Source organism: Protopterus annectens, chromosome 2.part0 (assembly GCF_019279795.1).
Source record: "Protopterus annectens isolate FY-2018-M chromosome 2.part0, PAN1.0, whole genome shotgun sequence".
NCBI classification, from domain to species: domain Eukaryota; kingdom Metazoa; phylum Chordata; order Ceratodontiformes; family Protopteridae; genus Protopterus; species Protopterus annectens.
Window position 1 is genome coordinate 1580315149 of NC_056728.1, and position 14651 is coordinate 1580329799.

Genomic DNA, 14651 nt, shown 5'->3' on the forward strand with positions numbered 1-14651 from the left:
AATGCTTGGGACACAGAAAGGCAGACCATGACAAAATCAGGTAAAAGTTTTCAATATAAAGTGAAGGGCAACAGACTAACTAAAGAAGGCATATAATTGCAAACAGTTTTAAAACATAGGTTTTGATCTATAGATGAGCTTAGGGAAGAAGGAAGGGATGAAGGAAGGTAGGAAGAAATCCTCTCAAGACACTGCAATGCAAACTGCCTGTAAAACAAAAGAAAAACAGGATGGAAAACATGTATGAATCATCCAGTGATAAAGGAATTAAGGCAGCAGTACTAAATGGATGTCTTGAAATATATTATTATATCAGGAGAGGACAGTGGAAAACAGAGTAATACAGCAAACTGAGATTCGACAGAGGATAGATGGAAAGCCGGCCAGAAGAAAAAGCAACAGCAAAAAGGGACATTGATGTGATGTAGTTTGCAATGCAGAGAGGATTCAAGATCAGAGCTGCTAGGATAATGAAGGACTTGACCCTGTTGTTAACTGAAAGGTGGAAGAACAAGGATACCAAGGGAATCCAGTTCTTGCCCAATGATCTTACAACTATGAAACGTAATTCTTTTACAGCTAAAGCTTTTAGGCCTAAGGTAAAGTAAGAAGAATTAGCTGCATGCTTGCACACATCTCTACTTAACAGAGACTGAAACACCAGAAGTAATAATTATTTTCCCATGCTAACCTGGATTCCCCAAAGTCTTAAAGATTACTGTGTCACAGTCTGCAGTCTACCTGCTGTCTTCTCCTTGTTCTTATTCCACCTGCAATGCAATAAGGATAATAAGCACATGACATAGTATAATTTAAAGAATCTGAGCCAAGTGAACTCCACCTGTCATGCTATTCAGTCTGCCCCCCCACCCCCAGTAACGCATACCTTTGCCTTCATCTAACAAAGCTTGGCACTCATCTAACAGGTCTAATCTCTTCACAGAAATGGCAAGAGAGTTTCACCTTGATGCACCTAATTAATCATAACTTTTCTTTCTCTTAATTGCATTTCTAGTACTTCCTCTAACCCTGCTGTATTCCCTCAAGTTTAAGTTATGCTCAGTAAGATGGAATCTAATACACACAAATAAACGTGGCTCCTTCAGTGCTGTAAAGATGAAAACCATGTCACCCTTTAATTTTCTGTAAAGTAAGGAGTATCAGGGAGGAATTGAGAAAGGGTAGTGTAAGCTGCACATGATGTGTACACCCTGTGGTAACCTTTCCACATTCAGGAATAGCCCTAGTATTGTGTTTTTGCATGAAGACATGCAGCACTACACTGGGCTATCTCAACATCCCTGCCAAATGTGAATGAAGCATTCTATATGCTAATTAGCCACGTGTTCTCCCCCATAGAACAGCCTGCTGTAAGGCATTTATGCAGCAAAACAATTCCAAAAAATCACTCTGCTATGTAAATCAGCATGGCAGCTCCTGGTCATCCATGGTAATGAACATGGCCAAAAGGTAAATGTTAGGGGGTTTCATGCATGCATGTGTGTATGGGAAGGGCTACATGTTTGAGTGAATGTTTGAGAGTGTGTCTGAGAGGTAGCAGGAGTTGAGTTTGAGAGATGGTAGGTTGGGGTGTGTGTGTGTGTGTGTGTGTGTGTGTGTGTGTGTGTGTGTGTGTGTGTGTGTGTGTGTGTGTGTGTGTGTGAGTGCACTTGTAAATGCAATCAGTTGGAGGGGGGTGTATGTGTGTGGTGGGGGCTGTTATACATCCACACACCCCTAACAAGCAAAGCCTGGAAAATTGCATTAAGCTGAATACTAGCCACCAGGGAATAACTATGAAGTTGTTTGTTGAGTGGGCCTCTTGCCACCAGGGAGAACAGTAAAGACATAGTTTGGGGGAGACACTATACTCCAGGGAGAGATCTCTTCACTACTGTGATTTAACAGCACTTATACAAAAAGTGGGCAGAAGGAAACACTAGGCAGTAAGGATAACACATTGCAACTGAAGGGCAATTTTACAATATGCGGCCAGGGTGAGACACTATGGACCAGGTATACTCTGTATAGTGGGCAGGGTGAAACACTATGCACCAGGTATACTCTATATAGCATGCCTTAAATACACTTCAGAATTTATAAACATGGAGCATGGAATCACTGGACAACAGGGACACTTAAAATAGTGTGCTTTAAAGATGTTAAAAAGGATTCCATTCCTGCACTCTGCCACCTGGAATATTAGTCCTCAGCAAAACTCCTAGACACCTTGATTTTCCTGTGAGGAATACCTAAGACTTGAACAAGATCAGGCAACAAACAATCAGCATAACAACAGTGAGACACCAAACGATGAAAATACTGGTGCATGAGAACCAAGCACTCATGGAATGTCCATGCTTAAATAATAAGAGAGTATCTCACACAAACAAATATGTCATGGTATGACACGAGTATACAGTATTCACAAACAAAAATGATGGATAATACGGTACAGATGACTTGACAATACCAAAACAGGATGCAATGACATATCCATGTCCTCCCACATTGTAGCATCAGTCATACCTTACAGTATATAACCCATAATTCACTGATTCAGTTTTCACTATACTGATAGGACTGCATACAGTTACTCCCTCAATATAGAGAAAGTGCTGTCTTGGGTGTTTACTCTGTAAACCTGTGTCAACGGTAAATATCTCTGTGAATATACAACACACATTATAAGACATTAGGCACCACAGTCATCATTTACACAGAAAGCAAGACACACAGAGGACAGATGAGCAAGCAAAGAGCAAACTAAGCCAGATAATATGTCTCACTTGTACTACAATTGTCACATCAACACCAGGCCAGAGTTTGCTTATCTACACATGTTCTGGAAACCTCTATTTGTGGCATCGTGAAACATTTCTACTGATATAACACATATATGGCAAGCAGCTAAAAGAAATTGCCATGCACACAGGGGCATGATACACATAAGACAGCATGACAGACAAAGCAAAGACAGCTGTGATGTTTAAAACAGCAAAGGGTGTGGTGCTTGTGGATATTTTCCAAACCTGTTGCATGAAAATATCCTCTGCATGTGTAACATACATATGTGATGATAAAAGCCACAACAGCAGTTTTATTTGTTGTTGTTTCTTTGTTCATTTAACTGCCTGGATAGCAATTAAAGAAATCTTGCATTCCAGCCATAAAGTCTATCCTAACTCATTTCCCAATAACTAACCACTCAAAACCACAATGTAATTCAATTTTTATTTCCTAACTAGTACAGTATCTCTAACCAAGGATTCCCCAACATCTAATCCTAACTCTGCCCAGCAGCTACATGATACCACATCCACTTTCACCTTCAGACCTGTGCCCACATCCTATATAAAATTACTTCAGCTAATGAACTTCCATGTGAGTACCTTAAACTAGCAACCAATAGCATTGCCAACCCTGTCTCAATCCTTATAAATAGGGCAGTCCAGGAATACCATGCTCCCTGTCTTTGGAAAAAGTCACATTATGCCTTTGCACAAAGGAGAAAATTCAACAGATATCACTAACTTTAGACCTATAACTATCTTACCCTCCCTCTCCAAAATACTTGAAAAAACTGTATTCAAAAATAATTGCTAAACTGTATCCTGCAGGAAGAACTCCTATTCCTCACACAACATGGCTTCCATCCTTCCCATAGTATTAACACTAACACTGCACTTTTTACTTATATAGATATTGTCAATAAAGCTAGAGGTAACAGCAAACTAGTCTCCTCCTTATTTCTGGACTTGTCTAAAGCCTTTGACACAGTTTGTCACAGCAAACTTCTACATCAAATGCCCTCATTAGGTCTTTCTCAGACCCGTCTTCTATGGTTGAATAGTTACCTGTTCAATAGGTATCAGTCAGTAAACTGGCACTCCACCCGTTCACCATGCCTCCCAGTCACCGCTGGCGTACCATAAGGCACTATCCTTAGTCCCTCCTCTTTACCTCACACCAACACGCAACAGGCCTCCCCAATACAGTATGCTGATAACCCCACACTCATTTGCACATTTGACAGCAAGGCCCTCAAAAAATTACTCAAGAAGCTTTAACAGCAACTGAAACATAGCTTTGTAGCTCACCACTCATGCTCAGCCCTAAAAAATAGTACTTTTTCAGCCAAATCCCTCTCCCATGAAAGAACAGAGTTTAAAGCCCTCTGTCCTGATAATACAACTACTGAAGTGTCTTATCATAGCAAATTATTAGGAATGACAGTGGATGATAATCTTAAATTCGACCTGCATATAATAAAAACTAGGAATGTTTTATAGAGTCAAAAGCTTTCTCACCAACACAACTAAAGCTACACTTGCCACTACTTATCTCCTCCCCACACTTCTTTATGGCACCCTTATCCTTACTAAACTTCAGGCATCATGAAAAATCAAAACTTAAACAATGCTATAACAAAGTTGCTAATTTTGCAGCAAATACTTCTTTTAGAACCTGCCACTGTATGGCACTACAAAGCCTAAATTTGTAAGAACTACTCCATCAACTAACAAATGCATAGCTTCTTACCACCTATAAAATTATCCAGAATCCATCTGCGTGTCTGGTACTAAATAACTTTCTACACAATTATATTCCCAGTTAGTCATTACAAACCAGTGACTAAAAACTCCTACCTATCCACAAACCTATCAAATCTGTTTGACATTGTCTGTACTCGTAACATGTTGCTAAGGCCTAGAAATTCTTATCTCTATCCATCAAGTCAGTACCCTCCCTCTCAACCTTCAAAACCATTCTAAAAGATTTCCTAACCAAAAACTGGCTCTGTTCTTGCTCAATACAAGGATATATTCCAAAAGGGGAACAGATACCAATTCATACCTTACATTTCCTTACTGTCCCTTTTTCACTCACTTCCTTACTTCTGACAATTTCTGCCCTCTGGCTTTCTCTCTAAATGTACCATAAGCCTGCTTTTCTCTTACTTTGTATTGCAATTCCTGTTTGTATTATACTAACTTACATTTAGTGTCTCTATAAACTGGCTAAAATTTCTCTAACTATTAAATGTCTATTCTTAACTAAATTTTCCATATTATGTCTGATTTGGTATAATTATTTAAACTCTAGTATTGGTGGTTTTGGCATTATTTTTAAAGACTGAAAAATTATTGTTCATAAATGTTGTGTAATGCTTTTGAGCTTTTTCTCCCTGGGACTCCCATTTTCAGTCCGACTTTCCTGGTAATCAAATGTCAGTGAATAAAATAAATACATTTATTTCAGTTTATTAATCAAGTAAGTGAGCTGGTCTTCGGCTATGACCAGGGCTAAGAAGCACAAAAGCAGTTAAAAAAAAACATCACAGAGGAGAGAACACAGGAAATGTACAGAGTAATTATACAACAATTAAAACATTTATAATGCAATATATATATATATGTGTGTGTGTGTGTGTGTGTGTGTGTGTGTGTGTGTGTGTGTGTGTGTGTGTGTGTGTGTGTGTGTGTTTGTGTGTGTTTGTGTGTGTATATCTATATCTATGTATTTATATAGATAGATATAGATATATTATATATTTTTAGACAATAATAACTATTAATTTCAATTTCAATTATAATCACAATGGCGACATCTCTTTGGTATTATGCATTGTCCCAAAAACAAATGTAGGTAGCCTCACTCAAGAGATGCTCTTTTGCTTAGTCTTGAATGTTTTAATTGACTGCTGTTGCCTTACCTGTAAAGGCAAGTATTTCTAGTTGGAAGGTCAAAGGATAGAAAAGGCCGCTATAGGATGTAAACATATCAAACGAAAAACAGAAGCCAAATATTACACTAAAATAGGGGAGCAACATTCTGCAAATATTGCATTGCGATGTCCCATTCTTAAGCTCCACTTTGAAATGGCTATGATGTTTTGTACTTCAATGTTGTTTTATAAAGTGCCTTAATCTCACCTGTTTTTTCTATGTATGTAATTGCAAACCCCTTTGAGTAAAGCAAAGGCTGTCATGTGAAGTACAAATTTGGATCAAAGAGAGTTGAGATTTAATGATGTGTTTGATACTGGGGCAATATATATATAGCGAGAATGGAGCTGGGGTGAATGATGTCAATCAATGGAAAGTCGAAGCTTTGTTTTTATATAATGTCACATATAATATAGACAAGGAGGTGAAATATTCTTCAAATGTTGTTTTGTAACATCTTTTTTTTAAGATTTAAATGAAGTTGTGGATCTTGAGCTCCAGTTTGATATGCCCAAACTATTTTATATTTAAAAAGGACTATTCATTAGAATATAGCTGGTGACAATATAGAAATGACTGCAAAAGCTGTTAAAAGCCAATGTATTTGTAAAATATCTTAATGATGACAAAGATCATATTAAATATAACCAATCTAATTCCTGATTTAATCCAAAAGGAGAAAACAAATACCTCTTTAGAATTATCCATGGTTCTTATTTAAGTAAGTATTTAAGTAATTAATAATCTCTATTGCTACCTCTGCAAAAGGGGGACTGACTGCAGAATAGCTGTCTGAGTAACAACCATCATATCCTTCATATATACTGCAGCCAGCAGGGCTAATAGAAGAGCTAGCTTTTGATTTGCAAAGATATTCTAACTTCCTAGACTGGAAATTTCATATTGTTTTTACCATATCATTTCTTTGGTATGCAGGTACAAAATAAACTGTAACATAATAAAAACAGTTATACATAACTGTTCTATTTAACTGTATTTCAAAAATTTTCTGAAACATGTTATAGGCCATCATACCCTGTTAGTTCTTAAAGCTGCCGTAAGAAGCAAGTAACTTTTTCAATGTAAAATCTACTGTAGTGTCACACCACTGACTGATATATTCCTGTTTCTTAATAAAATATCAGCTAGTGAAGGATGAGAAAAAACTAACTTTATCACATTACCCTTTTGATGAAGAAGTGCTTCTTACTTCCAAGCTCATCTGTATTAGCAGAAAATGTTTTGAACACAACTTAATAATTTATGTGCTTCATAGCATCCGTCCAATTTTTTTCCAAGACAGCTCTTCTTTTATAGCATTCTAGTAATTTGTCTATATCTTAAAAACTGGCTATAAATGAGGGTTTGGATCAAATGAGAATGATGTCGACTGTCTGGAAATTATTAACAAGGACATAGGAGACCTCTAGACACTGTGTCCATCCCAGTTTGGCTTTGTCAAATGAATGTTATGCTTACTGAATCTAGTGTACTTCTTAGAAAAAGTCCATAAGGAAATGGATGAGGGGAAAACTGTGCAAACTGCCTAACTAGATCTGGCTAAAGCATTTGATATAATACCTCACTGAAGCATTGTAAACAAACTTACAGAACTAGGCATAAACCCCTTTATAACATGCCGGATAGTTAGCTGGTTCACTAATAGGACCCAGGGGGTTAGAATCAGTGAAGCTATCCCCACAAAGAGGCCACTCACCAGTGGATTCTTCCACGGCTCTATGCTAGGCCCACTCCTCTTTGGCGTCTACATCTCAGAAGACAAAGCTATTGTCAGAAGCCTCTGGATTATCAAGTTCACAGATGATTGCAAACTAGGAGCAGCCATTGAATCCCCCAAGATGAGAATACCCTTCAGGTAGGTTTAACATAGACAAATGCTTAGTTTCAAAGCCATGGCTTAAACCTCAGTACCAATAAATGTATTCTAATACCTTTTGGGAAGTCAGCTACCTTAGGTAACTATGTCATCAGTAAAACACCCTTCAGAGCTGAGTCGGTAGTCAGGGATCTGGGAGATCATGTAGATAGTAACCTAGCCTTTGAACAAAATGTGTCCAAATTAGTAAGAAAATCCTTCTGTGTTGCTCAACTTATAAGCAAGGGCATGACATCTACATCCCTAGAGGTCATCATACCACTGTACTTAGTCCTCATCAGACCCATCATAGAGTATATTTCCCCTTTCATTATATTATAAACACATACAAAGTATGGGAAACAGTCATAAATTTAAATTTCATGTACTTCAAATACTTATCCAGGGATACGGGGGGGGGGATATTGTCACAAGAAGAGAAATGGCTGAGTATAGATGGATAAACTACTTTAGAGCAGATGTTAATCCTGGCCTTAATTATCAAAATAGTATTAAACCTGCACTTAAGAATAAGCATGATTGTCTATGAAGTTACCTGGGCTGTGTATCTATATGTATAGTTTGTATTTATATTAATATTGTGTTGTACATTTTATATTATGTTATATTTTATTTTTCACACTACAGTTTCCATTAGGGTCTTATGTATTCAATAATACACTTTAAAATGTTTTAGTAATGTTTTGTCATATGATCTGATTTTAGTTTTTGATAGGCTGGTTAACAGTAGTATAAAATGGGTTTGCTTTAGAGTTCTTTATGCATTGAAAAAGACCCTTGCTCTAAAGCATTGCTGTTTATATTTGTCTGTTGCTGCTATTAAATTGTTGACAGCTGAAGGTGTGTTCCTGTTTTCTTTCTTTACTGCACTGGGGGTCAAGGGAAACATTAGGCACAATGGGATCCTATTCTTGTGCCATAACAGCACATAAAACAGTACTGTGATTAAGATGGGAGGCAAACACTAGGCACCAGGGATACTACTCTTATGTTTCATCAGCATTTAAAACAGTATGGGCATTGGGGGGGGGGGGCACTAGACACCATAGATCAGTAATAAAATGTATTTATTTATTTTATTTAACGTTTGTGTGCCAGGATAGTTCCACTGGACAGCAAGTGTCCATTTTCAGTGGAGTCTTGGGGAGAAAAACTCCATAGTTTACAGAGAGAAGAAAAATCTACAAAATAGACATCACAGAGTAGTAGCATACAGATTGTAGACTTTACAGCCATTAGTATACAATAAGAGGATACTCCCCCTTTTGGTTGAAAATACAAGTGTACAGAATATACAATGAGAGTAGATAAAAACCTGGTAGAGCATTGCAAGATATTTTACAATTGAATATGAGTATATAAATGTTTAAGTTTCCATATATACATTCAAGCAAATATCCATGCAAGAGCATACACACACACACACACACACACACACACACACACACACACACACACACACACACACACACACACACACACACACACGCACACACATATATATAGGTTATTGTTCACAAGTGGATAGGTATAGTTAGATGGTGGTGTTTGTGTTGTCCAGGACAGACTGGGTGTAGAAACAGCGAGTGGATGAGGCTTCAGGGGGTCAGTTACAGTTGCATAGATGGTTGGTGAAGAAGTATGTTTTAAGTAGACTTTTGAAGGAGGGTGTGGAGTTTTGTAGTCTGAGGTCAGGGGGAAGGTTGTTCCATATTTTGCTATTTCATGGACAAATAGTGATTCCCTGGAGTTGTTTTTTCATGTGGTGGTTTCAATTAAGGCTTTGTTGGAGGACCAAAGTTGTCTATTAAATATATAAGAAGAAAGGGACTTGAACCCTGCACCCTTGGAATAAAGCCCACCTGCACCAGTATGCTGCACTAACTGATAATCTAGTGCAAGTTTTTTTTTTCTTTTCATGTTTCTTTTCTGCATAGTGAACATCTTGAGCATTATGCACAGGCTGCAACATGTTGTGCCATACGATGGGATGGAACAGGAAATTTTACTCATACTTCTCCACCTCATAAATGTCCTTAGCCCTAATATGCATTTACTAAATGATATTAAGTCTGAAACCTGAATGTTTGTCATTAAGGAGTGACTTCATGCAGTGGAAAAGGTGGAATTGTGGATATTTGGACAGGTTGGAGAGGTATGGTATTTGTGGAATGTGTGTGTTTCTGTGTGGTATGTGTGTGTGAGCTACTGAGGGGGAAGGGTACCTTTACTTACATGGTGTGGCCGCCGCTGATCTGCACTTCATGGTACTTAACTGCTATTCCGAGACATGCAATTAACTGATAATGTCTCTTTTGATCATTGTGGCTAATGTGTCTCTGAATCACAAAATATCACAATTTGAAAGCAGAGCCATTTTAGCACAGGCTGTATGGCCTGCACTGGGGTTGTTTTCATGGAATAATCTTAATGCTGACAAAGGTTATCTTAAATATGACCAATCAACTCTCTCTTATTTCATCTTGTGATCATCTCTAGAGCCAGATCCAGCACTAGTTGACCTAGGCAGTTGCCTAGGGCCTGCTAGCTGGGGGGTCAGAGGGCCTCTGCCACAACATTAATTTAATTAAAAAAAAGAAATAAAAGTTTTTTTTTACATGACTTTTGAACTATTACTTTAAGGATGCATCCTCTCCGTGTTGCATCTGCATGCATACATATTACTGCTTTAGGGTTACAGATGCACGTCATGCAAAGCAATGCACTAGATTTGATTTTCAAAACACCTATGAGGAGGTCAACAATATATATGTCTTGCTGGTGCTTTAGGATTTTCCAATTTTCAGTAGCATTTTGAATGAAATGCCAGGTACAAACTCTGTGTTTCAGAAACACATTGGAGGACAGCATTGCATATATGTTTTGTGTTTTAGGGTTTTCTGGAGCATTATAATGTATGTGTGCATGTAAAATGTCCTCTTTAGAGATGGCAGGTGTCACTCTCCTACTTTGGACACAATAGAAAAGTCTTTGTGGGTTCTGTTCAAACAGCTTTATTTTATGCAAACACATCATGATAAACGTTTACTGACTAAAGTAACTTATATACAAACTAAATGCTGCAATCATATGTGCTTACTCCCTGGCTGCACTCTCAAAATGGCACTAGGAATGGCACATGCCTAGCATTTATATGTGCACTTCCACTCTTTGACACGCTTCTTAAAGACAGCACACTCTAATCTATGGCATGTAAGCTAATAAATTTGCTCACACTCATACCCTGTAACTTGGCTACAGGAAACAAGACTCTTAATCCTCTACAACATCTAACAGATAGAAGAATTCCAAGTGGTTGAAATGTTCTGAAATGAGTAATTTTGTAATTTATTGGTTCATGCATTTTGTTTTACTGCTTAATGAAAAAGATGTTCAAAACAACAAATTGAAAATGCACTCTAATAAATGTTGCTGCATTTAACAAGAAATACATAAAATCAGATAGGTGAATCAAATACCATACACATTTTCGCATGGTCCTGTAAATGTGTGGCGGGGCCCATAGTTTGAAAACAGCCCAGGGACCAAGTTACACTTAGTCTGACACTGGCTGGGTGCATTTTCAATTAATGTGAGCTTTAACGCATTTTCATTGACTGTGAATTTCAATGTATTTTAAATGAATGTGAGCTTCAAGTGGACAGAAGTCACCTGCTGGTCATTTGAAGTCTGTTATTAATGTGCAACTGTTTTGTTTAGCAAATGAACGTCAGTGTTTGTGCTATAAAATTTGAAAGCAGTGTTAGTAGCACGACAGGTAGTATACTCTCCTTTGGTGCAGAACATTGTGGGTTCTACTCTCACGCTACAAAAAAAGGATTGCTGACACTGCAGTGCAGTGCAGGTGCAGTGGGGGGGTACTGTGTTCCTGAGTGCATCATCCCTCAGATGAGATGTTAAACTGAGTTTCTGCAATGATGATAGCTGCTGTGAGATCTTTTACATCCCCCTATGTAATTGGAAAGAGTAGGTGAAAGTTCCCTAATGCTATGGCCAAATTTTCCCTATTAGTATAAATGCCAGCAAGGGCCTCCCCTGAAAGAGGCTATCAGCCTAGTGGGACAAACCTGGACAACAAAGGATGAATAAACTACAAGTTTAAAATTAAATCCACATCTCTGTCTTTATTTCAGAAGGAAAGAAGAAAACTGTATGCATTCTGACAGTTTTGAATAATGTTTATGGTAACTGGGGGAGAGAGAGAGAGAGACAAACAAGTAATGGGACACGTTAATGGCTGTATGGGGTCTGGTCCACTATCCTGCCTAGGGCAGCATTTCACCATGATCCAGCTCTGATAACCACTGCTTATTATCTCCTCTCTGTTCATTACTATGGCCCCCTTCTGGTTTTGGCTGGCCATGGCATTGTGTGTTCCTTGTACTGCGCTCTGTCACACAGTTAGATATTTTATTCAGCCATGTATATTTCAATGCATTTTCTGGTGGTTTCCTTGCACCACAGCTCACTGTTGACCCATTGGGTGGCTTACTGTTCAAAGGATAGCCGTGCATCTCTGCAGATATTTTTTCTTTAACATACTTGTGTATTTTGTAGTCATTTGTAAATGTTTTCCTACATTCATATGTGTATGTGGTTTGTTGAAATTATATCCACAATTGTATTTGTTTCAGGTGTCACACTTTCCACTATTCATATTCAGGTTAGCTTCTAGAAACTCATGTTTTGCAGTGTGTTCCACCAATGTCTAGACTATCATTAGTACATACCTGTTGTATCTCCGGCTATATCTCTTGAGACACACAAAGATAGGCTAAAGAATAGCCGCAAATTCTAAAAGCGTTCTTTGTATCAGCTTTCAGCAAAGAGGCTTGAAAAAGAACATTAATGTTATTAGTTATATGTGGAATCTCACACTTTGACATTGTGCTCCTCTTATGGCTTCAACCTTTGGGAATCTAGCCCGTTGCACAGACATTGACAGAGGGACTGTTTAATACATTAAGTTGCATCCTTCACTCATCTAGGACCAGTATGAGGTAAGGCAGAGTATTCGAACAGACTTTCACACTTAGCACTGCAGATGGCGTTTTGGCAGACAGCAGTTTCATTATCTCCTGGATGTTTAAGTGGGCTATTAAAATTCCTCACATCTTTCAGTTCTTCATTGCATGCATTGGTTAATAATGTCTATTTCAGAAAGGTCGGATGGTTTATCACATTTTGTATATATAGCACATTTGGTGTTAGATGCAAATATTGAAGAGTTAAGGGGAGAAAGAGTAAATTGGTGTAGCATGTGGGAAGCTTCCGAATAAGACTAAACACATAAATGGCAAATTATCGATAAGCTGACACAATCAGGAGAAGTACAGATGTAACTATATTAATAAAAAAAGATATAGCTAGAAAGAAAGAGGAAGGATCCCGGATTGTTAAATAGCTGTATAGGTGTTAGAGCTAAATAAAGAAGCAAAGGACATTGTAGAGGTGAAATAGTAATAATAAGAGGCTAAAGGGTCTGATATTTGACCTGGTAGTTAAAAAAAAGAAAGAAAAAATATGACTGTTTGTATGGGTGAGAAAAAAAGCCAAATTGAGTCTTTTTCCATGGATTACTTTTACCTTCAAACCTCTGCTGCAGTCTATATAAAACTATTTTGAAACAAACTTAAACCATACTCTTCTTCAGCTGATGACCTTCCAAGCAAGTGCCTAAAAATAGCAGCCAATAACATTGCCTATCCTGTCTCAATCCTTATAAAAAGGTCAGTCCAGGAATCATGTTATGGAAAAAGATCACACATTACCCCTCTTTACAAAGGAGTAAAAGCAAAATGAAAACACCAGCAAAGCTAGAACTTCCACTGAGTGACCTTCAAAACCTGTTGTATCAGAGGCACATGGGATATATGCAAATGATCCTTATGAACATCAGGTGTTTCAGCTAATTGGCGATTCTGAATGCCCATGACTTGTTTCGTCATTTTAATGGACAATTTCAGGCCAATAAAGCCAAACCCCATTAGCTGTGGATATGCATATTTTGGCCTTGTTATGACCTCATCAGCAAAGCACAAGCAGAGCATTTGGGAAATTCAAAATACATTAATAACTTTAGACTTGCAGCAATCTTATCTCCCCTTGCCAAAATACTTGAAAAATGTATTCAAAAACAATTGCTAGACTCCTGCAGGAAGAACTCCTATCACCTACACAACATGGCTTCTCTCCTTCCCACAGTACTAGCACTGCCCTTCCAAACTATATAGATACTGACAGTAAAGCTAGAGATAATGGCAAACTTGCCTCTTCCTTATTTCTAACTTGTCTAAAGCCTTTGACACAGTTTGTGATGCAAACATCTGCTTCAAATGCCCTCACTAGGCCTCTCTCAGTCTACCCTTCTGTGCTTCAAAAGCTACTTGTCGAATAAATATCAGTAAAATAACACTCCATGCTCTCTCTTTACCTCCCAGTTACCACTGGTGTACCACACGGCTCTATTCTTGGATCCCTACTCTTTTAACATTTTCACCAGCACCCTCTATACATCCACACAGCAGGCCACCCTAATACAATACACAAATTATTCCACTCTTGTCTGCACATCTGACAACATGGTACATCTCCAAAAAATTACTCGGGACACTGAAACATGACTTCGTAACTCACAACTCCTGCTCAACCGCAAAAGGACCAAACTACTATGTTTTTTTTTTCCTCCAAATCTGTCTCATGAAAAAAAAAAATAAATTTAAAGTCTTTTCTCTTGATAATGCAACCATTGAAGTCACTTCTCATAGCATATTATTAGGGGTGATAGTGGATGATAATTTATATTTGACCTACATTTAGAAAATTGCATAAGAAAAGGTCATCAAAAACTAGGGATGCTTTACAAAGCCAAATACGTTCTCACTAATGTAACTAAAACTACACTTGCCACTACTTATCTCCTCCCCAAACTTTCTTTAATGTACTTGCATCCTAACTAACCTCCATGCATCACAAAAATTAAAACTTGAACAATGCTATAACTA